Source organism: Protopterus annectens, chromosome 13.part0 (genome assembly GCF_019279795.1).
Source record: "Protopterus annectens isolate FY-2018-M chromosome 13.part0, PAN1.0, whole genome shotgun sequence".
Taxonomy (NCBI): domain Eukaryota; kingdom Metazoa; phylum Chordata; order Ceratodontiformes; family Protopteridae; genus Protopterus; species Protopterus annectens.
The window spans coordinates 1,254,943,434-1,254,968,259 of record NC_056747.1 but is presented as its reverse complement, the minus strand read 5'-3'; the positions used below and the strand labels follow the sequence as shown (position 1 = coordinate 1,254,968,259).

Here is a 24,826-nt window from a genome sequence, read left to right as displayed (position 1 = left end):
ATTAATTACTCATTGATGCTGCCTCCAGTATAGGCCACTCCAAGGACAGTATTAATTACTCATTAATGCTGCCTCCAGTATAGGCCACTCCAAGGACAGTGTTAATTACTCATTGATGCTGCCTCCAGTATAGGCCACTCCAAGGACAGTGTTAATTACTCATTGATGCTGCCTCCAGTATAGGCCACTCCAAGGACAGTATTAATTACTCATTGATGCTGCCTCCAGTATAGGCCACTCCAAGGACAGTATTAATTACTCATTGATGTTGCCTCCAGTATAGGCCACTCCAAGGACAGTATTAATTACTCATTAATGCTGCCTCCAGTATAGGCCACTCCAAGGGCAGTATTAATTACTCATTGATGCTGCCTCCAGTATAGGTCACTCCAAGGACAGTATTAATTACTCATTGATGCTGCCTCCAGTATAGGCTACTCCAAGGGCAACATTGCCTTTTCTTTATTGATGAAAGGGGAGATAAAGTATGTCTGCTCTCTGGAGGCAGCAGATTTGTAAGTCCCTGTTATAGCCCTAAAAGGAGTTTGCTTGTTCGGCTCATTATAAAGCTTTCTTTATACTTTGCTGTGCTTATCAACTTTGAAATCGACCTCATTTGCAAATGTGACTATATTAACTTTACTATGAGGCAGAAAGAGAATTTTGGGCAGCTGTCCCTTGGGATACTAAGAGAATTGATAAATATATTTACTGGCAAACAATTGTATTTCTTTGGGGGAGTAGAGACATACCAAAAAAATAACAAACAAAAACAGGAAGGCAGAAGTGGTCTCCTTATACAAAGGAGTGACACAGTGACTTAGTGGTTATGGTTTGTCTAACTGTGGAGTCTGAGGTTCTAGTTTACTGTCTTTTTGGAGCCTGCACTTGTCTGGATGCTGATGCTGCTGGGAGTGGTTTGTTTATTTTCCTGTCCATGTCTGTGCAGCTGGTCCACTCATTTCTGATATTGTTAAGCCACCTAAGGGGCGTCGTGCACTGCAAACTGTTGTTTGGGTGTAGCTTGTTGTTCTTCCTTTTCTAGCTGTGCTTCAGCATCTTGGATCCTCCAGAATTACACTGTCTCATCTGTGAAGGCTTTCTGTCTTATAAATTTGCATTGAAATTTCTGTTATTATAAATGTAGTAATTTAAGTTTTCCTGCAACATATGGCCTTATGTACAAGTGTCTTGAGGCTCAAGGTAACTGTGGTGATTATGTATTGCTCTTGGCCACATATTTGTACTGAAATCTCAAATTGTTAAGAAATTATGAAATTATGAAACCACTAAACACACACACACACACACACACATAGATTCATGCAACCTCCCTGTTCTTTTAAATCTGCTGCACTCTTCAATTTTTATTTTATTTGCTCAAACTTAATTTTGTGCTAATGTTTTTAGAGACAGTTTTATATCATTAGATATTCCGGCTGTTTCACTGATTTCATGCTTTGAAGCATGTGTATTGTTTGGAACTATTTCAAATTACCTGATATTTTAACCTCGTGCGGTTGGATCAAAATCTTGTCTCTTTATGCTTAAATAAACAGCTTTGAACTAAATTGTTATTCCATTGTGTGCATTTTTCTTATCTCTAATTTACTTTAAAACATATTTGTTACACCTGATGCCTCTTTTGTAACTCTCTTACCCTATAACCCTGTCAAGTTTTGCAGCTTGTTTATAGGTAAAATGTAGCTTGCTTTTGTGGTTCTTTTTCTTTTTTTGGGGGGGAGGGGGGTGTATGAAGATTCTGATCAGTCTTACAACCGTATGAAACTGGAAGATGTTTACCTTCTAGTATTCAGCTAAGAAACTAAACATTCACCTTCCTTCTGTTATAAATGTGTGTCTGTAAAACATTATAATTAGAAGAATTCTGTCTGATGTTTGTATAGCTTTAGAGCTGACTGACTGTTATATTATGCATTTTGGACTAGTCGTGGGTGACAAATATATTTCTAATTTTATTGGTAGGAATCCAGAGATTTCCAGCATTTGGTGAAAGCTAATCTGGATAATTTACAGATTCTTCAGATTTTTCATACTTAAACAAATGATATAACTGATATGGGTGCTAGATAAGTGCTTGGAAGGGGGTGGGTGATGGGTGTGCAGAATGAAGATCACATGAACCTAAGGTCATTCTTCAAGAATGTTTTTTGCTATATTTTTATTTGGATTACACCCCTCTGTTTGTTTCTTAGGTATAGGGTGAACTTGTAATTATGTTTGCTATAAGCAGATTGAGAAACCCTCCTCAAAAAAAAAAAAAAAACGTTTGCAGTGCTCATTTAGGTAAGGGAGTCTATACTCTTATATTGTGACTGTGTTCTAAAGTATTGTATTTCAGCATTGTCCTTTTCTGCAGTCACATACATGCACCCTGTTTCTCCAGCTACAACTCCCTTTTATCTGCTGTATTGTCATTTGAATATTTCTTCCCATTTTGGTGCATTGTGTTCTTGTGTTGCTTATTAATGTGACCAAGCGTGGCACAACGGTGCTGTGGTTAACATTGTTGCCTTATAATTCTTGGTTTTCTAGTCTAGCCCCTTGCTGGAGCACCTTCTGTGCAGAATCTGCACACACCCATCCCTACGTCTGTATGGGTTTTCAGTGCTTACTTCCATTTTTTCCCCACATTTCAAAGACATGCCATAAGGCCAGTTCATGGTCCTGTAAACTGCCTGCATGTCAGTGACTGTGTGTGTGTGTGTGTGTGTGTGTGTGTGTGTGTGTGTGTGTGTGTGTGTGTGTGTGTATGTGTCTCACAATGGAATAGCATCCTGACCTTAAGACCAGTAAGTGCTGCAATAGGACTCGCTGTCCTGCAGCCCTGAATAGAATAATAGAGATGTCAGAGAATAAATGAATGAAGGAGGGAGGTTTCTGGTTATCAGCTTCAGTGTCCCTTCCAGCAGCTATAGACGTGGCACTAGAATGCTTTCGGTAGTTTAATTCGATAATGAGAGCATCTTGGTCCACTTTCACAACCCTACAAACAGTAACTTCGGATGGCAGGTTTTATTGAACAGTGTCAGCCATGTGACTTTTTGTTGTTGCTCAGACTCCTTGCTTCAGTAAATGATAGCACTATTTTTAAGGGCTAGTTAGGTACCGAACATTATGCAAAAAGTTGTCAATACCACACCAAGCTATACCAATGAAAAAAAATTTCAAACTTTGTACAAATTCTTTAATGTACCAGAAAAAAAGACCAATACAGAGGAAACTGTATTGGCCTTTGTTTCTGGTACATTAAAGAATTTGTATGAAGTTTGAACATTTTTTCACTGGTATAGCTTGGTGTGGTATTGACAATTCCGTTGGTTCGAGTGGCAGTAGTCGTCATTCAAAGATTATGCAAAAAGTTTCCTAGTCTACAAATATCTTATGTGCTGCTGGTAAAAATGCTGCAAGTCTTAGGAAACGTTAATAATGTGCAATTATTAAACTTGCAGAACTCAAGAGGCTATCGGCACACTGTAGCTTAAGATTTACTTTCTAAGTCCACCGTCGCACCTCCACCCTTTCCTAAATGTATGCAGTACTGTTCTTATATTTTACTAACATGCAGGACTGCAGCGGATTGCCTCCCATTTCCTGCTCCTGAGAATACATCACTGGACTTAAATCTCTTTTCTTGCCTTAGCATATTTATTACACTATCAGCAGGAAAGTACAATGTGGACAGTTAACCATTTCACCTAATCAGTTCTAATTCTTGTTTCTTTTCTTATTTTAGGTGTAAGTGCTGGTTCTTGCATGGAAGAAAAGCCTAGGACCTGTGACTTCTTCTGAATGTGATTGATCTTTTGTCAGCTACCTGCTACATGCAGTGATGTTACCTGCTATCTTTCTTAACCAGCTGTCCTCTCAGGCAGGTAGGGAGTTGCTTATTAAAAATCACCCAAAGGTTCCGAGCTTGCATTGATTTCTTTCAATAGACATACCCACATTAAAATAAAGACAGTAATTTAACATAGTGATATATTATATTTTTGACATGATGTAGGTGTATTTTTACTGATTTGTTTGATTTTTTTTTTTAAAGATGAACTCTTCTTTATTATTAAAAAAAGGTACCTTTTATGCAAGTAGACTTACCAGCCTGACCGTGGAATGTTAGTGCCCCTGCTTGAGCGTTAGAACCGTTAAGAAAATTGTCTGTAGTAGACAAGCAGAAGGTTGTTTGCACAAGCAGAACGAATGATGAAGGTTGTGTTGGTTGTTTTTTTGTTACTAATATTAAATGGTGCTATCAGAATTAAGTGAGGAATTTGATAAGGAAAATGCAACAAATAAATAAATGCTATATTTTTGCCCACGGTAAAGGAAAGTGATCAGACTTCTATACCTTTTTTGATGGGTAGATGAGAACCGGATTGTTGGTACTTATGTATCCTTGTGACAAGAAACAAGGTCTGTATGAGAAATGCCGTAGACTGAATTCATGTAAAAGAAACTCATAGATTAGAGTAGATCAACTTTTCTGCAGAACAAGTGTGCTAAGGCATTGCATTGACCTAGCAGGTGTAGCATCTGTTCAGAAGGGCTGTTCTGAAGTGTTCAGCCTGAAATGCTCATTGTGGTTCTGCAGAAAACGTGTGTGTGTGTGTGTGTGTGTGTGTGTGTGTGTGTGTGTGTGTGTGTTATTCCCCATTTATTGCTGTACCATATGAATGCAGGATTGTCTGTGTTTATCTGTTTTGGGGATAGAGAGAGATTGGCCCTGAATGCATTTAAGCCAAGGCTGACTGATTTTATTTCTTTCATGATGTTTCGAAGCTGCATCCTTGACTGAATTCATGCCCCTTGAATGTCTGATAGTTGAAAGCAAGGTCCCCATCCCTTATTTGTCGATAGTATCTATTCAGATATAAAGAGTGAGTAGAATAGGAAATGAATGGCAGATCTTGGGCTATTTTTTGCTGTTGGTCTCCAAAATTGACTTAATATTAGTAATTAGTATTATGTTGTGCGTTGGTAGACACCCCCTTAGAAGTGTCATCAAGGCTTAAAATGGGACAGACTGAAGTGTTCAGGAAATCATGGGGCACAACATAATGATTCTTCAAAATTTTCCTTAGCTTTTCCCATTCCCATATGTAATGAGAGGCTCTATATTAGAAAAGTCTTATTAGACCACTGGAAAGTTATGATGGGGAATATGGAACTTGTAAAGGCTGTGGGGGATAGACCCTTCTTTACTTATAAAAAGATTACTAATATTAAGTCAATTTTGGGGAACAACAGCAAAAAAGTGGTTTCTAATTTGACATCTCACACTGTTGGAAGTTTTTCTTGTGGACGTTGTAAACAATGTAGGTTTATGAGCAACATGTCTAGCATTGAATTTAAGCACATTGCGAGGACTGTTTGGTCTAAGGAATATTACACCTGTAATAAAACTAATGTTTAATGTGCCAAGTATGATGCATGTGACAAGTTGTACATTGGTAAGACCATTAGAGCTCTTAACAAAAGAATTTATGAACATTGTTTAGCCATTAGAAAGAAAGATGGCACTAATGCGTTGGCTGTTCATGCTACAGTGTGTCGCCTGTTTAAGAAGTTTTCTTTTTCTGTGTTAGAGAAGGTAAACTCAGGCTTATTTATAGGTGACTACAAGACTTTTTTGGAGAGTCGAGAAAGTTTATGGCAAATTATGTTGATTGCTGACCAAACTCCTGGCCTTAATGCCACCATTAACATTAAATGTTTTTTTAATATTGGCTAGGAATAGGTAGTTAACTGTAAGGTGTATTTACACACACACACACATATTAATTTACATAGATATATTTACACATACATAATGTGTATATATATATATATATATATATATATATATATATATATATATATATATATATATATATACATACACATACATACACAGATTTTGTACATATGTTTCATATTTATCTTTATTATTTTTATCATTTTTATTTATAGACAATCCCCGGGATTCATGAACCTTGCGCCAGGCGCCAGCATAGCGTCGGCGTTATAACGCCAAATATGGCTGCTGAGCGATTCAGGTATGAATGAATTCCACGTGCACTACCGGTCGCGGACGGTCCCGCCCGGCGTAGGTATGCAAAACACACTGTGTGCGGTATTGCACCATGCAAATGAGGGCAATAGCGATCCACAGTGGCGCAGGCGTAAGCGTAAGGGCGCGGCAATGTAAACCAAAAAAGCGGTTTACATTTACCCAAACATACGGAGGAGTAGCGGAAGGCTGTCAAAGTCAGGTATCATATAGGTGCAATATGCCAATGTGGAAAGGCACCGAGAATGTCCAAAGAAAATATGCACAAAATGTAAAAAATGACATAAATGGCGCGTGCGTAGAAAGAACAGCAGACCCGGGATGTGTGCACAGAAGTTGTAAAGCAATGAAATAATATGATAATGTCGAAAAGAGCATTAGAACACAAATCAGCTGCACAGCCACCACACACCATAGTATGTATGTAAAGCTGCAACCCCAGCGCAATGGTTGTCAAGGAGTGGAGGCGGTGTCGGCGCCGTAACCAGGTATTAGTAGTCAATTCCATGCAAATGAGGCAGATAATAGTGAATCGCAAAAGCGCGCCAGCGTAAGGATGGAGCAAGCGGCGTGGCGGTACTACACCGGTGGCCTACACCAGATACATGTCAACCACACAGGGGTGTGCCACTGTAGGAGGAAGGATATTGGAGGACAGCAAACCTGGGCTGTACAATGCATATTACAGCATCATGACTGGCGTGTTAGGAAATAGATCGCTGACAGTACAGAATCGCGGCGTACAAATGCATGTGCACGAGGGCGACTCGTTCCCGAAACCAGTCATGTGGCGGCCTCACCGGCAACAACCAGGGATATAGGAAGGTAATGCTGAGAATCACGAGGAAATCACGGAAGCAGTGTAAATGTATCCGTAACGAGCAATTAACACCAATCAATGCAGGAAGGGCAAGCGCCGGCAGCTGATAAGTCTGCATGCAGACTCCTGCAGAACGGGAAAGGGAGGCATATGAGAGCAAAGATAATAGGGGATGTAGTAGAAATGCAAAGAGCAAAGAACCGAAATAGCACAGCCAAGTACAGATGTAGCATAACTGCGGCCGCAGATAAAATGCATCATATGCCATGTGCGTGCAGGATGCAGTAATGTAAGATGCCAGGCGAAGGCAATGCAGGCAACTGTAATGTTACACTACAGGCAGTACCGTTGCAGCTGCAAGCGTAAAACCACGGAAATAATCCATGGATAGGGCCGCTGACACACCCAATGACATCACGGGTATACAGCACAACAGTACTAAATGTGAATCGCACAACACACAGCGCGATTTCCCAAGCGCCGCACCGTAGGGTGTAAACAGACGGGGAACTTTTAACATGTATATGCTGGGTGCCGCCGTGGCCGTGATGCATAGGTATGTGGCAGAGACAGCCGGAGTTGCGGAGGGTGGTGCCGACAACTACCGTAGGCCTCACAGGAGAAGGAGAGTGTTCAGACCAAGGGTGACCTACCAGGGGCTGCGAGACCTGGAGATAGTAGGCGCTACAGGGTGGACAGGGACACGTTACAGCAAATAGTGGAGCTGTGCGGCCGCGCCTGAGAACAAGAGACAACGGAAGGGAGCCCATCCCAGTGGACACAAAGGTATGTGTGAGCTTGCGAATACTGGCTACAGGTACCTTTCAAAGGCCCACGGGGACATAATGGGCATCTCACAGGCATCAGCATCCAGGGTACTACACCAGTTCCTGGATGCCATGTTCCACATGCCCATGAGCACATAAAGTTCCCCACATCTCAGGAGGAGTTGGCTAGCAATATCGCCCGCTTCCACCGTGTGGCACAATACCGGAGGTCCTGGGTGCGATAGACTATGCGCACATAGAAATCAAGTCACCACCTGGGGAGCAGGGTAGGCGCTACATAAACCGCAAGGGATACCCCTCCATCAATTGCCAGGTCGTGTGCAATGCGCGGGGCATTATCATGGATGTGTGTGCTGGCAGCCCTGGAAGCTACCACGACTCCCATATCTGGCATGCCTCACAGCTGTATCAGGTATTAGCCAGTGGGGACATCACACAAGGTCACCTTGTGGGGGATGCTGGCTACGCACTGGAGCCGTGGTTGATGACACCCATCAGAAATGCACACACACACATGCAAGAGCGCCATAATGAGGCACCGCGCACAAGCGAGAATAATCATAGGCGTGTGTTGGGATGTTGAAATCACGGTTCGGTGCTTGGATACATCCGGTGGAGCCTTGCAGTACTCTCCAGGCACAAGTGCCCACATATTCATAGTATGTTGTATGCTACACAATATGATTCTGCGGAAACAGCTGCTGCAGGGACATAATGCGGAGGGCCACCAAGCCCGCCACAACTGCCAGGGCAAGCACAGGCACAGGGGCGTGCGCCACGGACACACTGAGCCAGCCCCAGTAGGTAGACAGAGGCGTACCCAATATGCCTACGCCCTGGCAAAGAGGAGCGCATAGCACATACTTTGACAGTGTAGGCCCCATGGACTGACACCTCCTGACCTGCACACACAGTAAAATGGGCGCCACACAAACATGTCCGCCCGTAATGTGTACCGTATGTGCGGACGTATGTGTGACTCCAACAAAGGCACCGGCCAAACACTGCACACCCAATAGTCAGCAGAGCATGGAGCGCCAACACCTCAGCGCCGCCGGTTCAACAGCACCGGCGTAGCCATATGCTGCCACTATCGGCGCAAGTCGACCACACATATGCGCATTTGCATACACAGATGCGAAATACATATCAGTACACATGTAGAAATATATGCGCATACACAGATAGAAAGGACAACCGGCTTATTTGGGACCAAGGGATGCTAGGTCACAGGTAACTAAGGCGCGAAATTACCAAATATAAAACATAGTGACCGACAACCCGAACATGGAGGAGGGTGGGCAGGGCAGGTAAGGCCAGCCATGGAAAAGTTAACCTGCAGCCATACATATCCGCGAGTCGGGATGGTCACCGGTCCGCGGTACAGTAGCGGGATATGTGTAGGGTCACCACCTGTCCCACGTTGTGAGGACAGTCCACCTTTGGGCAGTTGTGTCCTGCAAAAACAATGACAAAATGGCAAATGTCCTGAGATTGTAGGACAAAACCATTTCCCATAATTACGCTATCAGTTGCAGAAAACAGTTATTTTGTAGAAGAAACATCTAAATATGATAATAAACAGAATAAGCAACTGTAATGCTACAGCTTTGTATTCCGTCAAAAAGTGAATCGCTGTCCTCTGTACTGGCCGTGGGTATGTGTTGGCATGCAAAACCTGACGTACGTACTAAAAATGTCCCACCTTGGTCATTTGAAAGGTGGCAACCCTACATATGTGCGTGTCATATCCATAGGACATGAGTGCGGAGATACACGCCGCCACCGGCGATCCAACGTAGGTATTGTGTCCAACCGTCGGTGCGGCGGAAAGCATACCAGTGAAGTGTCACGACATTATGAGGCATTACCTCATCTGGGGTGTAAAACAGTGCATGTTCCTCGCAGTTCCTCCAAGTTCCACATTGAAAATGTCTCTCAAACAACCATTGTTAGGAATGTATATAAATGACATCCTGGTAAATACAATGTACTCATAGTAAGTTAGTAAAGGTTCTTCACTGTAAGTAAATCATCATATCATAATCAACCTATGACCTACTTAGCTGAAGTTGTCACTATGCCATTACTATGTGTTCCACATTATGCCCATGTGTTTCACATTACTACTGTGTGTGTTCCCCACTCCGGCAATAGAAGGTTGACAGCCATGGCGGCAATATGTGTATGTGTGAGGTGAGGTTGTCGTGTGTTCCGCTGTGTGTGTGTAATGTGTGTGCCAGTGTAAACTGTGTATGAAGGTGACATGTCACAGCGTGTAATAATAGGCGTAGGCATACAGTACAGGAACCATAGGCGTATGTACAGCAGCACCCAAAAAGTAGTCCCGACATCCCCTCAGGGGCTATGCTGCGTGGCGGCGTAAAATGATGCAAAGCGCAAATGTCCCAAAGTGTACCACAGGGCCATAGCAAACAGGAGATGCAAAGGGCATGTACAAACCACGACCCGTAGGTATGGCGGCCATAGCGTACACTCCACACGGTCCGTCGGCAGCGTTACACAGCATCAGGCATATGCGGCGAAAATCACGAATGTGCCATCCGGCACCGATCGTGAACAGTCACGGTCCGGTAAATACAGCGGTGTGTTCCACGACCGTGGCGTAAGCAAGCGGCACCACGAATAGGAGGCTACGGTAGCATACAGTCCGCCCCAAGTATAGGACCACAATCACCGTAACTATCAGCGACAAAATGCCAATGGATGGTGAGCGCGGACGAACATCCGCAGATATATAACCGATGTGAAGGAGGAATCGTGCAGGAAGCACACATGCAGGCGATACCGACAGCAGCCCACAAAAACAAAACAAATATCCCCGGAACAACACACAGGTAACCGCGGCTCCTAAGCACGGATGGAGCACACACACAAGCATATCTGGTATGTATAAATGCAAGACTCACACACCGTCCCGTCACCCACATCCGCAGATATACCCCATTGCACATATCAAAGGGATAACAGCTAAAACAGTAGCAAACACATACAGGCAGTGAATGACAGCGGCATACCCACAACAAGCTCCTGGGAAACACTAGCAGCGGCTCATGCATCCATGCATTCGCTATGTACAGGAAAATAACAGCCAGGTAACACATTTGAATGCACAGCGCCATCGACAGGCGCCGCCAGGACACGGGGACCCACATGTCGAACACAATACCATACCCAACACACACAATCCACGGCTAACACCACAGCGAAATGTACCCGACAACACACATAGCGGATGCAGTCACACAAACATGATACAATACATACCATCCTCACGAAGGTATTGCAAATAACCAGCGGCCACACGAGGAAAGAACCATGGCCTAGTGCCGGCGTAGCGAGCGAAAGGAAGGGGATCACGCTGATATGCGCATAAGTACACACCGAGGAACAGCTATTGGCCTGATTAACCCACATGCATCAGGCGGCGAATATAAGGAAGACCTCCTGGATATTCAAACCGTATGTTCATACCGAACTAATCCAAACAGAAGAGAAACAAGAGAAACAAAGGGAATAGAGGCGAACTCAGAACAAAAGGCGGAAAGGTATGTCGAACCCACGACATGTACTGGTGTGTAACGCCGCGATACGTATGATGAATCTGTACAGTATGTGAGCGGTGTGTGTAGGTAAAGATACCTGTCCATCAGGCAGAGAGGCGAAGGTTGGATATGTAATGCTAAAGCGCAGCATACCAACAACTGTGGACAGCGTGTGCACAGCAGTGGGACAACATGTAAACACCAGCGATAACCCCAGGGCGGCTTGCCACCCTTTCAAAAGGCCAAAGTGGGAAATCGTCGGGACACACTTCAGATGTTACAGGTGGACACATACCCATGGTCAGTACAAAGGTTAGAACTCTACTCTTTTGCATAATGAAATGTGTAGTCTTGTAGCAGGTCAGTTGCTTATTGTGTGTCTTGTAACAGTTAGGAATGTACATACATAAACAAGTATGTTATGCAACTCTTACATAAGAATGGGATATAGTGATGTCCCACAATCTCAGGACATTTGCCATTTGTGATACATTTGTCAGGACACAACTGCCCAAGGAGGGACTGTCCCTTGCAAAGAGGCACAGGTGGTAACCCTACCCCAGGTCTGCCATAGGGGTTGCAAACACAGAACAATGCCACCACACACGCCCGATGTTGGCAGTGGATATCCAACACTGAAGTGCCACAGCAGGGGATAGGACATTTATGTATAGTGTCACAGCACACATGTGCATGGGCATATACCGTCGATGTCATCACGGAATGTGCGCCTGGCGTGCACCTATCACGCAGTAGGGCGACTATGTCAATTATGTGTAATGCAAAGCTGGCATGATGGATATGTTCACAAATCATAGACAGTATCACAGGCATAGCATGCATGATGGGCGATGGGCTAATGTTATATACATACACAAGATATGTATGGCCTGCACATATGGGACAATGTAGTAGCAGAATAGGTACCCAAAATGGAGGTAACAGCAAGTGACCATGTCCAACCGTTCCATAGCAGGTGCAATGTGTGCCACAATGATGTCCAGCAGGGCCGTGTGTAAACACATGTGCAATGTACACAGTACTGACCCCCGCATGGTAGTGTCCACTGAGCGGCAGAACTGGATGTCTACTGTCATGACTATAGAATGGGTCCGCTGTGGTGGTACCATGGGTGTGTGTCACCCACCAGCAAGGCAGCTATCACACGACTAGTGACACAGTGTGCCCCTGTGGGATGTGCACAGGACCTATGTCCCACAGCATGGTGTGTGTCCAGTCTGTGGATGTCACACAGGCGCCGGGCTGAGCAATGTGGCATGTGTGCACACATGCAGGACTGCTACTCCCCTGCCCACAGCAAGCGCCATGTAGGAGTACTACATGCATCAGTACTGTGGAGAACATGGCCCATGGCAGAGTACATTACACCCCTGTGTTAGTGGCATGCAGGTGAGCACAGATGTGTTACATGACTGTCATTTGCATATGTCAACTGTCTGAGCTGGGTAGAGAGCACAGCATGACTATACTGAGACATGTAACGTTGTATCCATTGTGTAAGGTACACCACACATGTGTCATTGTAACACGACCTGCGTGTACATGTGTGTATGGCACAGGTACAATGGCACCCAAGGTATCAGCTAGACATACGGTCCAGAAATGAGTACTCCTGCACATGTGTACCACGCTATGGTGTAATATGGCAACCACAGCACCATGTGGGCCATGTGTGTGTACATCAACCATGTACAGCGTGATATGCCTGTATCACGGACAGTATCCATGTGATACACACCGCATGACTGTCAGTATGCAAATGTGATGTGTATGCACTATGTGTGATGTAACTGATGCAATGATATCTACATGATATATCTGCCACACTGACACCTGTATGGGTGTCAGCAACATAAACAGGATGAGCTAGAATGCTGCCAGGTATGTAGAAGTGGTACATGTAGGCATGTACAGTACTGTGTGACAGCAGGTAGTGTACGTATGCAAATATTGAGCATGAGGGGCCACATGTCTGAGGAATGTGCAATGCCACCGTCCCTGAAATGTTTGAGGCAGCCTGATATGCCTGCCCCCCCCTGTGAACAGTACAGAAGGGACATGGCGTAACATGCGAAACATACGGTGCGATGTGATGCAGGATGTGTACACTGTCAATAGCATAAAGTGGAATGGTGCTGAAGGGCAAAGAGCGGATCATGTCTGATGTGATACCCTCTGTAGCACCCCAACCACCCATGCAATAATATGACAGGTGGCCAGCATGGGATGTGGTGTGCTGTGGCGCACAGAAGCCCAACAAGGGTGCCAGGAAAGGCATGCAGGTAGTCATTGAGTGTGTGAAGCATGTATGTCAAGATGTGGCCCAGTGCCATACTGAATGGCCCAGTCATGGGTGTAGAGATGCAGCCCCATACGTGCAATGCAGTACCATCCATGTGTAGTGTGATAGATGTGGTAGTGTGGTGGTCAGGGTGCACAGCGTACATGAATGGGCTAGCAGTCACTGACGTGTGCTGCTGCAGAGACATGTAACAGCCAGGTTGGCGGGATACAACAACTACGGCGGTTGGAGGTGACATTGGGACTGTGTTCCCAGACATAACATGTGCATGACAGTACTATGTATGTGTCCACAGGGTTAATACAATGTCCAGCCAAGGATTGGAACCCTGTAGTGAGTGAGAGTGTGTATTGTTGGTAGGTACCCCATTGGCAGGCAGGATGCCAGCAACATCTGTGTCGTCAATGCCTGCATGACCGTGGTATGCTGCATTGAATGTGGATGTAGTCAAACAGCAGAGACATACCACCACACTGCGTGAGGGCCCACACTGCAATGTCTGGCAGTCATGTGTAGGTAGCTAGCTGTGGATATGTCATGCACCAGCAGGACACACCATGACTGTCAAGTGACACACAACACACAGGTGAACAAAACTACCGTGCAACAGCCTGCACATGTGCCCATACAGCACGTGTGCATGGAACAGGAATACCACTGTGGCGTCTGTGAAAGTGCCAGCACCACCATGTCTCAGTGTGGGATAGCATGGTCCCTACCAGTGTGTAAATGTAGCAGAAGTGCACTGTGATCACTGTTGGCATAGGCACATAGACTGTCCATCGGACGGGTGCCATGCCCTCAACTACCTCTGTCAGTGGATGTCAGTAATACCGGCTGTAGTGTGTATGTACCATGCATGCTGCTATGGTTGTGTGCTTAGGGTGTGGCTAGCAGGGATGGTAAGCATGGATGTTCAGCAAACAGAGGGGGGAGGTGTGTAGGCCTAGCATACAGACACATGGAGGTTTGGTGCATGCTGAGGGTATTGCAGGTATGGTATGTGTCGTGTAATGTGTCACCCAGCTATCTGTACTGCATGGCCAAGCATGTGTGGTGCGTGGGAGTCCATACTAGGGAAGGTCCTGTTGCCCGCAATACATAGCAGTAGCAACTGTCCCAGGTGCAATGTACAGCATGCCAACCCGACTGGCATGTAACCTGTGGTGTACAGTGTCTGCACTGTCGCGTGTCACAATGTGTGTACTGGCCACAAACATGGGTATCTGAACATGGACTACCTATGATGCAATGTGTCATGGGAAAATACAGTATGTGTGTAAATCACGGTGTGGTGTGGGAACCACCCACCTGTGTGTGTTGCAGTCAGGTATGTGACTGGGAGGTATGATCTGTGTACAATCTGGACTGGCAGGTGTGCCGTGTAGGGCATGGAGGCATGTCCCAGGCACCGTAGATAAATGACATGTGTGCTGTACTGTGTGTGCAGTGCTACTGTACAGCACAGTGGAGGTGTAAGCATTGTCACACATCACTGCATGCTGTGCCTACCTGTGACAGCCCTGCCAGAGGCAGACATGTGACACCGCTGCACAGGCAGCATAGCATGAGAAGATGTACATGTGGGCTGCACACCTTAGCCAGATGTCCACCGTCATGTGTGCCCGCGGTAGTGTGGTTCAACACGACTATCAGACTGGACAAACAGCACATGCCTGCATAACAACAGTATGACCATAGTCAACAGTCCCAGTGACAGAGTAGGCCAATGTAGACTATCCCTGCATGCAGACCAGTGGCTACTGGACACCTGGCTAGACACACACCTGGGCGGTTAATTCACCATTGAGCCATCACATGTCCCGTCCATGTGGGCGTACAATGTCATCACAGGGTGGTCACAATAGCAGGTGGCAAGGCAGACACGGTGTACCAGGTGATGTGTCATGTGTGCATATGTTGAGTAGCACAGCCGTTCACATGTCTGCAACATACTGGTGCATGATGTATACTGTTACATGATGAATGGAACTGCACTGTCACCCACTACAGGGCCAGCTGGCACAGGTGTGGTGTGACTGGTGTAACCATGTTTGCACAGGATACACACTGCTGTTGTAGGCAGCCATGCTGGTGGCCACCAGTGATATATGCAGTGGTCATACAAACATACCGTACACAGTGTTCAGGCAGGAATGTCAATTGTCGTGGTCGATGTGCTGCTATGTGAATGTGGGTGTTTGTTGTGAATGTCACACATCCAGAAGACACCATCTGGTGCAGTCATGGTTGTCAACACGCGTAGACACATCCACAGCAGTCAGAAGCCAGTCCGACAATGTGTGACAGACACCCTTGCACCGTGTGACTTATGTGCACATGGCGGAACACCCCCACTGTCATCTAAGCTGGCTACATGATGGCTGGAATGTGCTGTAGAAATGTACAATGCTGGTAGCCCAATGAAGTACCTGGAATCAGACACAGTACACTATGTCAGCCATGTAAACCATGCACAACAATGACTGCCCAACAGACACAAACAATGCATTGACACATGGAACATGTGCTCATGACAACCCCACTGAGGTATGTTGCACATATAGATGTACAATTGTCATCTATGGCCATAGCATGGATGCAGACACACATACTCCACAGGTAGTACCATGTGATGTCGGTAGGGGGGCATTGCTTGTGTATATGTCACAGTAGATGTACACAGACATGTCCTGCATAGCCGTCATGTAGGGGTAGCTGTGGTATGTCACTACTGGACATGCCCATACAGAGTACCATGTCCGCAGGAGATGTGTTAGGTGTGTACCACATGTGACATGCTGACAACAATCTGCGATGTGTATGGCTGCGGCTGTACCTGTGTGACAATGTCTGTGATGGGTGCAAAGGCACATAGTATCGTATTGTATGCACACAAGCCCCACATAGCTGCATAGCCTGAACATACAGTACAAGGAGTGTGTGGGATGATAGCAACCCACAGGTGGAGATGGGTATGGACGAAGGCCCACAACCACATGTGTGTATGCGGTATTCACGGCCACGACACAAGAGCATCTGAGAGGCTAGCGGCACAGTTGTACAGGGTCGCATGTACATATGTTCATAACATCCCTGTATGTCCCACCACTGGCCTGTGGACCGATGGACAACAAGCAAATGTGCAGGTATGAGATGTGCACAGCACATCACAGATGCCTACCGTAGAACAGGCCTACCATGTAGACATGTGCACAGTAGGTCTGCGCCACCTGCAGTCAAACACGTTAGGTGCCAAACCACACCAATAGTCCGACCAATGACACAGATGGGCGTGCATGCCTCTGTGTATGTATGTCTGTGAATGGCTCCGGCATAGCAATATAGCCGTGTCACCATTGTGAACAACAATATGAATGGAGTCGTATGTGTGCGGGGTGCATCATATCTGTATGGTCAGATCGGCGATACCATCAGTGGGCCTGCTATGTGAACATCCATGTCCCCATACACGGATACCTCTGCTGAGGCCAACACCACATTCACACAGGGAGGGATGGCGGTGTGTAGTGCAGCAGCAGACATGTGGGTGGCAGCGGGCAATGTATGTACACATATGTGTTACCCACATCAGTTCAGGCAGATATCCATGTGCATGGGATAGCGGTGTGTGTACACATACAGCACTGTGTCGATCAACATCCCAGCACATAGCACCTGCCAGGGCTACAGTGTATGCATGGATGTGTGATACCTGCATGCACCACACACACCCTCAACAAGCAGCGTACAGCATACCTGCGCTGGAGGACAGTGTCCACACCATGGTGATAAACATGTGGAATGTCCATTTTCACACAGCTATGACAAAAGCAATGGACAGCCACCCTGCCAATACCGTCAGCCCCTGAGTGGGTCACACCCATTGCCATGTATGTGGCATACCCTGCCATATCATGCAGAGATGACCAGCAAGGCTGCATGAGCTATCACGGTCCCACATGGTGCAATGGACAAAAGGCACTCTCACTATCAACCATACACAGTAGTAATGTGGTGGCGATGCACCCTGTCATGTTACAGGTGCTGTGTGATGCTCTGCACAATGTGTGCGTGTACCGCTATGCATGGCCTTTCCTGCCAATGTGTCATGGTTACACATTGCTCCATGTCTATCACATCGTAACACAGGTGAGCTGGGGCAAGTTGTCCAGCACCGGTACAGTGCTGTGTGGAAGTACATGGCACAACACATGCATGTGCAGGTGTCCATGTGTATGTGTACAGTGCCGCTGCTGGCGTTCACAATGGACACAGGCGTGATGTGTACTGACATATACACAGTGTACAGGTGAACAGTAGCACAGGCGTCACATGGGGACATATGCCAACTGATATGGACATAGGTGCAGCCAGGTACACATGTCCATGGCAGGCTAACATCTACATGGTGCGTGCACAGTGTGATGGGGTGGCACACAGATATGATGTGACACCCAGTGCTCAATGGTGTGAAGCCACAACATCGGCTGTGTCACCGCCACGATGCCCTTCACAGATCACTGTGCAGATGTCGTACATGTCATAGCAATGCATTTCCAACAGTATGCCAGCACAGCAGTGTGAATGTGACCTGCCACCATCATTATGTCTTCCAGATAATGCCACGTTCCGGCTTCCACCTTCTAGCCCACAGGAGGTGGAGGCCATCATACCATACCTCCAGAGTAACTACTAGCGCCCTGTTTAGCCATGTGCCACAGCAGGCACAAGAACGGCAGGAGATGTGGGAGGAGTTGTGCAGGAGGGTGAACAGCGTGGGCGGAACCAACCGCAGCTACCAACAAATCCGCGGGCACTGCACAGACCTGATCCGGCATGCAAGACAGCGTGCGCTGCAATCGCCAGGCAACAGCGTGGGACAGGTGGTGGGCCACCAACACAGCCCCCACTCACAGCTACGGAGGAGCTCCTGGCCAGTCTGGGGACACCCGCGGAACAACACGCAGAAACACCTGCGTCCATCGTGGAGGTGGGTGTCTCCCGAGCTATGAGCCTGGAGCTGCATGGTAAGTCAGTGTTGCATGTTTGTATGATAGGCGACGTGGGTGTGGGTGTCATAGTACAACACATGATATAGCAATACATGCCAGGTATATGGCCACACAAGATGCAAACCATTGTATGCTATGTTGTGTTAGCAGACATGTGCATAGCACATGCAACCACACATGCATGATGTGTCATGCACAGTGCTGACCGTGGAGATAGTAATGGCTAATGTGTATACCTTTGTGTAATGCCTTTACAGATGCGTCTGGCGTGTCGCAAGGCCCAGGGTCTGTTGCAGGTTAGTCTGTTGCCAGTCAAGCGCATGTTCTGCTGTATTGATATTCCCCATGTGTCTAGGCATGACATGCTCACCTGTGTGTGCCCCGTCACGGTATACAGCTCGCACCACCGACATACACACCACCCATGTACAGTAGATACACCCGTTACCGTAGAGTGGTATGACACCACACAACCAATTGGTGTGTTACGTGCATTCAGCTATGCATACAATGGTGTAGGTGTTACACAATGGCTGCATGTGTAGTATGCATTGGTATGCCAGTGCAGTATGGACACAGTACCACAGAGTGAGCTGTGATCTGGCCAGAGCACAGGTGTTACCAATGTGACCCATGCCCTGCATCGGTGCTGCGTTGTGACATGGCGCATGCCATGTCCCATGCTGCGATGGATGTCTGGCTGCAGCATTGTCACACCATGATATGACCTATGCACAACATAGCAGACATACACACTGTCAGCATATCCGTAGAGAATGTGACCGTCACACTAGTATGGGTGTATGTCACATGGGCCACCACAGGGCCGTGTGCACAATGTCTACCACACACAATTGTCAATGAGTCAGACAGACAAGGCCATGGTTGATACCTACAGGCATGTTGCCACACAGCACATCCACAGTGGGTACTCACCATTGCACCCTGTACACACATAGTGGGTTCATCAATGTAGTGGACCCCTGGACATCTGATGTAGTACACCAGTGACATGACATTCCTCTCCACAGCTACTACAGGTGCCTCCAATGTCCACCATATATGTGCTGCTGAGCAGCTGAACTGGCTTACAGACATGGCAATGTAATGCGTCCAGGTCACGCATCGCACAGACACATAGCTGTGTCCTGCTACTGTGCAGTGGCACAGAGCCCGCACCACACACCGTACAGCTATGCACACAGCTCACAGCAAGCGTACCTACACAGACATCACTGTTACACATACATTGTATCTGTACACTGTACACATAACACTGCACCATGACAGCCATCATGATGTGGTGCATGCGGTGGGACACCATCTTCACTGCGTCCACATGATACCGCACATGTTTGCGGTGTACATTACATACTGTTGCCAGCCATGTGTACTCCCAACTTGCCCGTGGCCACACGGTGTATCACGCTGATGCATGCAAACTACCATGAATGTGTGTACTGCATGCCTACTAAATGACACCTGCCTGTTGTACTGTCCCCACCAGGGCAGTGTACATACTGCCACTAAGAATGTCTGGTCTGCATTCACTGGTCTGTGTTGTGTGAATGCTGCATGCCACCTGCATAATCACATGCATGCTGTGTGTGTGTGTGTGTGTGTGTGTGTGTGTGTGTGTGTGTGTGTGTGTGTGTGTGTGTGTGTGTGTGTGTGTGTGTGTGTGTGTGTGTGTGTGTGTGTGTGTGTGTGTGTCTGTATTGTAACCCGATGGTATGTCTTTGTATTGACAGGTGCTGTAGGTGCGTTACCCTCCTGCGGTCAATCTGATGCTAGTGTCCCCACAGATACTAGTGGTGATGAGCATGTGCATGAGGCACAGGCAGGGTCGTCACAGGCAGAGACTGTGCCACTGGAGAACATCACACATCACTCCCTTTCGTCCCGGCACACAGTGCAGATGCCAACACATACGCCAAGACCGTTGCCCATAGATGACGGTCAGTCAGCGTCTGTTGTCCCGAGCAGGAATGTGTGGTGGCTGCAGAAGGTGTGGGGACACCGCGATGTTGCCAGTGTAAGGACTGGTGCAGTGCCACGCAGGCATGTGGCAGGTGCTGCCCGTGGGGGAGCACCGCTAGACATACACCTGCCGTCCAGGGTGCAGCAGCTGGTATAACCAGGCGCATGTTCCAGACTGTAATGGCGGCGCAGGCGCGTGCCGAGCGGCAGAACCAGGAGGGGCAGAGGCTGCAGAGGTCTGCAATCCGTACCCTAAATGACAGCATCCAGGCATTGGCGAATGCACAACAGCATCTTGCCGATGTTCTGGATAGGAGATTAGGCGATATGGCTGGTCTCATCGACCGAGGCTTGGCCATCCTTGGCGTCGCGCACTCCGTGCAGGAACACCAGGTAGGGGTGAGGCATAGGGCGCGTGGGCGTGTGCCAGCAACACCACCTGCTGCAGGTCAGCGTGTGCGTGCCACCTCCCATGCCCACACAGACAGTGATGGTAGCAGTAGCACTGCAGCTGCTACCACACCATCCACACCTGGACAGAGCAGGCCGCGTGGGCGTGGCCCTGGGCGGCCCGTCGTGGAGCGCGTTTCCAGCGGACATGTGACATCGGAGAGTGGACAGTCTGTACCTCCACCCGGTCGTGCCCGTGCGACCCCAGGCAGGCGGGTCGCCGCGCCGGCAGACACAGTGAGCCGTAACACCTGCACTGTACAGTCAGGGGCTGCCAAGCATACCCGTGTAGGCATCACAGATGACTGAACTGTGTACACACACACCCACACACAGCAGACACAACTGTAGGGCTCCACCACACCCACATGCAATCTACATAGTCATGCCCACTCAATGCACTGGCCCTTACACACACACATGATGTCATCCATTGGTACAGCCCATGCCTGTGGCACTATATCACCCTGTGCAAATGATTAAGTCTCTGCCGCATAACTGTGAGCCACACCATCAATGCGGTTAAGCTGACATATTATGATGCACAGGGTGGACACGATAGTGAGAGGTGTATGTGATACCTGTGTCCGCATAATGCGTGCTGTGTATGTTGTGGTGTGTGTGTATGGCTGGTGACAGGTGTGTATGTGATGTGTGTTCTGCACGGACATCATGCAGCAGACATACCATGCAGGACAGGTGCAGCATTCATTGATATGTGTACACAGTATGTGTGGTGGTTACATGTGTAGCACCATGTCGGTGCAGTTAACCCGTATGATACTGATGGTGTACTTGCGTGCCTACTGGGAGCACTGTAATTAGTTCCCCGCGTGTAGTCGTGGTGTACCCACAGGCATGTCTGGCAAAATCAGCATAGCACAGTTACCCACATCTGGCATGGACCCTACATAGGTACATAGGCACACATGAGCGTGACAGGATATGTGCCCTACGACATGTGTGGACCTAGCATGACTGTGTGTGGCATCTAACACCCCTCAGGATGGTGATGCCATATCCATCAGTCCCCAGTCCCTGGTCTAGCAGTGACACACAGAGGTTGACTGGCGCATAACTATAGTCACACATCCACCGTCAGTAGCAGTCCTGGACAAAGGCAGTCAGGGCCTTTCCTTCACATGGCCTGGCACTCCTCCCGTGTTGTAGTGTGTGTCTGGCGTTACCCTGTTCCCCAGCACGTCCCACTCATCTTTGGGTTGAGGTGTCTGACAGTCGCTTCTGTGCCCGTGTTCGCATGGGGCCTGGGAGGTGGAATGTGCCCATGTCACCCAGGTCAGACATGGCCGTGTATGTCGGGCACAGATCACCCGGAGCAGCTGTGCTGTGCAGATCCACAGCCAGTGTCCCCTTGGCGTGCACCTTGTGACACATGTCCTAGCAGCGTCATCCCGTCTTGTGGAGCGTTTGCGGTCCTTCCGAGTGCTGCAGGCGTCAGGTTAGCTACAGGCCACATGTGCCATTATGCGCAGTCATTGCACTGGTGTGTGATGTGTACAGGGGTACAATGAACACCCTGATGTGGTTGCCATTCCATCCAGACCAGGAGGCCACAATGGAATGTCTTCACACCCACATTGCCATTGTGTGTGTTGACAGAGGTTGCCAACAGGTGTGGTAGCCATTACCCTGAACATGTCCACCATCTTTAATGGCGTACCACCTACATGTGACATTGGGACGAACATGTTCTTCACACTGGGTAGGGCTGCACCTTCTCTGGCATTTGTTAGCAGGCCATGGCTCTGGCACCAGTCAGCCATGTCTATGGCGCCCTAGGTGGATGTACGTGTAACATGGGGTGCTGTGTATGTCGGCCGGTGCGTAGTCATCTGCATACCTTGTCTGCTACAATCCCCCTATGATTGCATGCACATTGGAAGGTCGGATGCCATCTGGCAGGGTGCACAGGAGTGAGCCCTGTGGCCCTCCACTGGGTCCAGATATGAGTGTGACAAAGCACCTTCAGCACCAACCCTGTGTGGTGTGACCTCCAACCTGTGTGAGAAGCATCGGGTGACATATGTCCCCACATGTATGCTGGCGAGCCTTTACATGGGTCCCATGTGTAGTGTGCTCTGAGCAGCTCCCACCAGGTCATGGTACTGTGTGCAAACCCACATATCCCCATCAATGGCCTTGGTGAACACTCCAGACTGGGCGAGCAGGTTCGGGAGGCAGGATCCGCCCTTGACTATGTAGTTGTGGGTATGTTCGGTATTGGCTGTACACGCTATCTGTAACCATGACCACCTGTATGGACCTCCACACAGCTTTGCAGACAACACTTGTCAAGCGTATAGGGTGTGGCTGTTGACAGTCCATAGGAGCACTACCCTGGCATAGTGGGACCACAGATGCCATATGGCATCCATTGGGGACATAGCCCATAGTAAGGCTAACATGACACAGTGGCGCATGTGTGGGCCGAGGGCCTCAAAGAGGATGGGTAGCACACAGCCAGGAAACCATCGGTGCCCATTGCTGGCGTGTCAAGCGCCATAGAGATATGGGATCACCCCAGGCCATATGACATGTTTTGGAGGATACACTCTGGTGGGATGGATATGTTCCCTGTTGGGGGATGTATGCATGGAACATGTCCTGTGGTATGCAGACAATGTCTGTGGGTGCAGTGACTGTTGTACCATTCTGGACCATTTCCAGGCAGGTCTGTGTGCCCCAACCATGTCCTTACCACAGTTAGGGAAGGCCCTGTGGTTGTCTCATGTGCCCTCTGCAGTACCACTCCCACGGCGGACCTGGATGTTGGTATGTGGGGCCGTATGGTGGTATGGTGGCCGGTATGAATGGGTGATGGTTTCCCTGGTACTGTCATTGCCCTGCCATGTAGTAGCTCAACTGTTGATGTACAGGTAGTCAGTGGCTGCGGTCCACCACACCATGTGCCTACCTGTGGTGGACAAGGTCCTGATGTCATCATGTTTGCCTGTTGCAGACATGCATGTGGAGTGGTCGGGAAGGCATTGGTGGCGTTTTCGGTCTGGCCTCTGTTCAACATTGGCATGGAGGACATGTAGGGTACCACACGGTCATATGATGTGTGTGGTTTTCTGTGGAGAGGTCATCACTGAGGTCCCCATGCTGGTGTTGGTTACAGTGAGTGGATGACCAGTGGATCCACTATACGGTCTTGCATCACCATTGAGGGCTGTACATCCTGTGTGGGGCCTATCCTCACCATGCGTGATGGGCAGAACTGTCAGACATCCCCCCCCCTGGTATGTATGGTGCATGGCTGTTTAACAGTGGCCAGGTGTGTGAACACCTGGGACTGCTGGCGTACTGTGTTGCGCCATGGGTAATGTTCCCAGGCTATGTATGGGTGGTTCATGTCACACAAGCGGTGCTGTTGTGAGAGCATGCCCACTCACCAGTGTCCTCAGGACATCTGTGAAGGTATCCTGTGTTTGTGAGGGTTGTCTGTAGCATGCAACAAACTGTAGGCCAGTCCTACACATGGTTAATTGCACCTACATATTGCAGCAACAACAACGTCTGTGGCATGACCGGGTTACTGTTGTGTGGCCGGACACACAGGATGGTCCGCATTCCGCCACCCATGCCGTCGCACCATGTGTATGCATGTCTGATCTGTGCCGACTCTAAGTGTCTGAGCATGCCCAGTAGGCAGCTGTGTAGATAGACACACAGCACAGTGCACACCGCGGCCGTCTGCAGTAATACCCGGGTGCATGCCTCTATCCCCTACATAGCGGCCACGTCTGTGGCATGGCCAGGTTTCTGTTGTGTGGGTGGACACACACGACAG

At 48.1% G+C, this 24,826-nt stretch overlaps 1 protein-coding gene across 1 annotated transcript in view; it reads left to right on the top strand.

The window, feature by feature from the left end:
* The window catches only part of TBKBP1 (TBK1 binding protein 1), a 2,809,732-nt gene that overhangs the window by 606,847 nt on the left and 2,178,059 nt on the right, over positions 1-24,826 (top strand). The window contains exon 2 of the mRNA XM_044055270.1: positions 3,758-3,896. The gene's annotated coding sequence lies outside the window, so the exon portion shown is untranslated. The remainder of the gene's footprint in view (positions 1-3,757; positions 3,897-24,826) is intronic.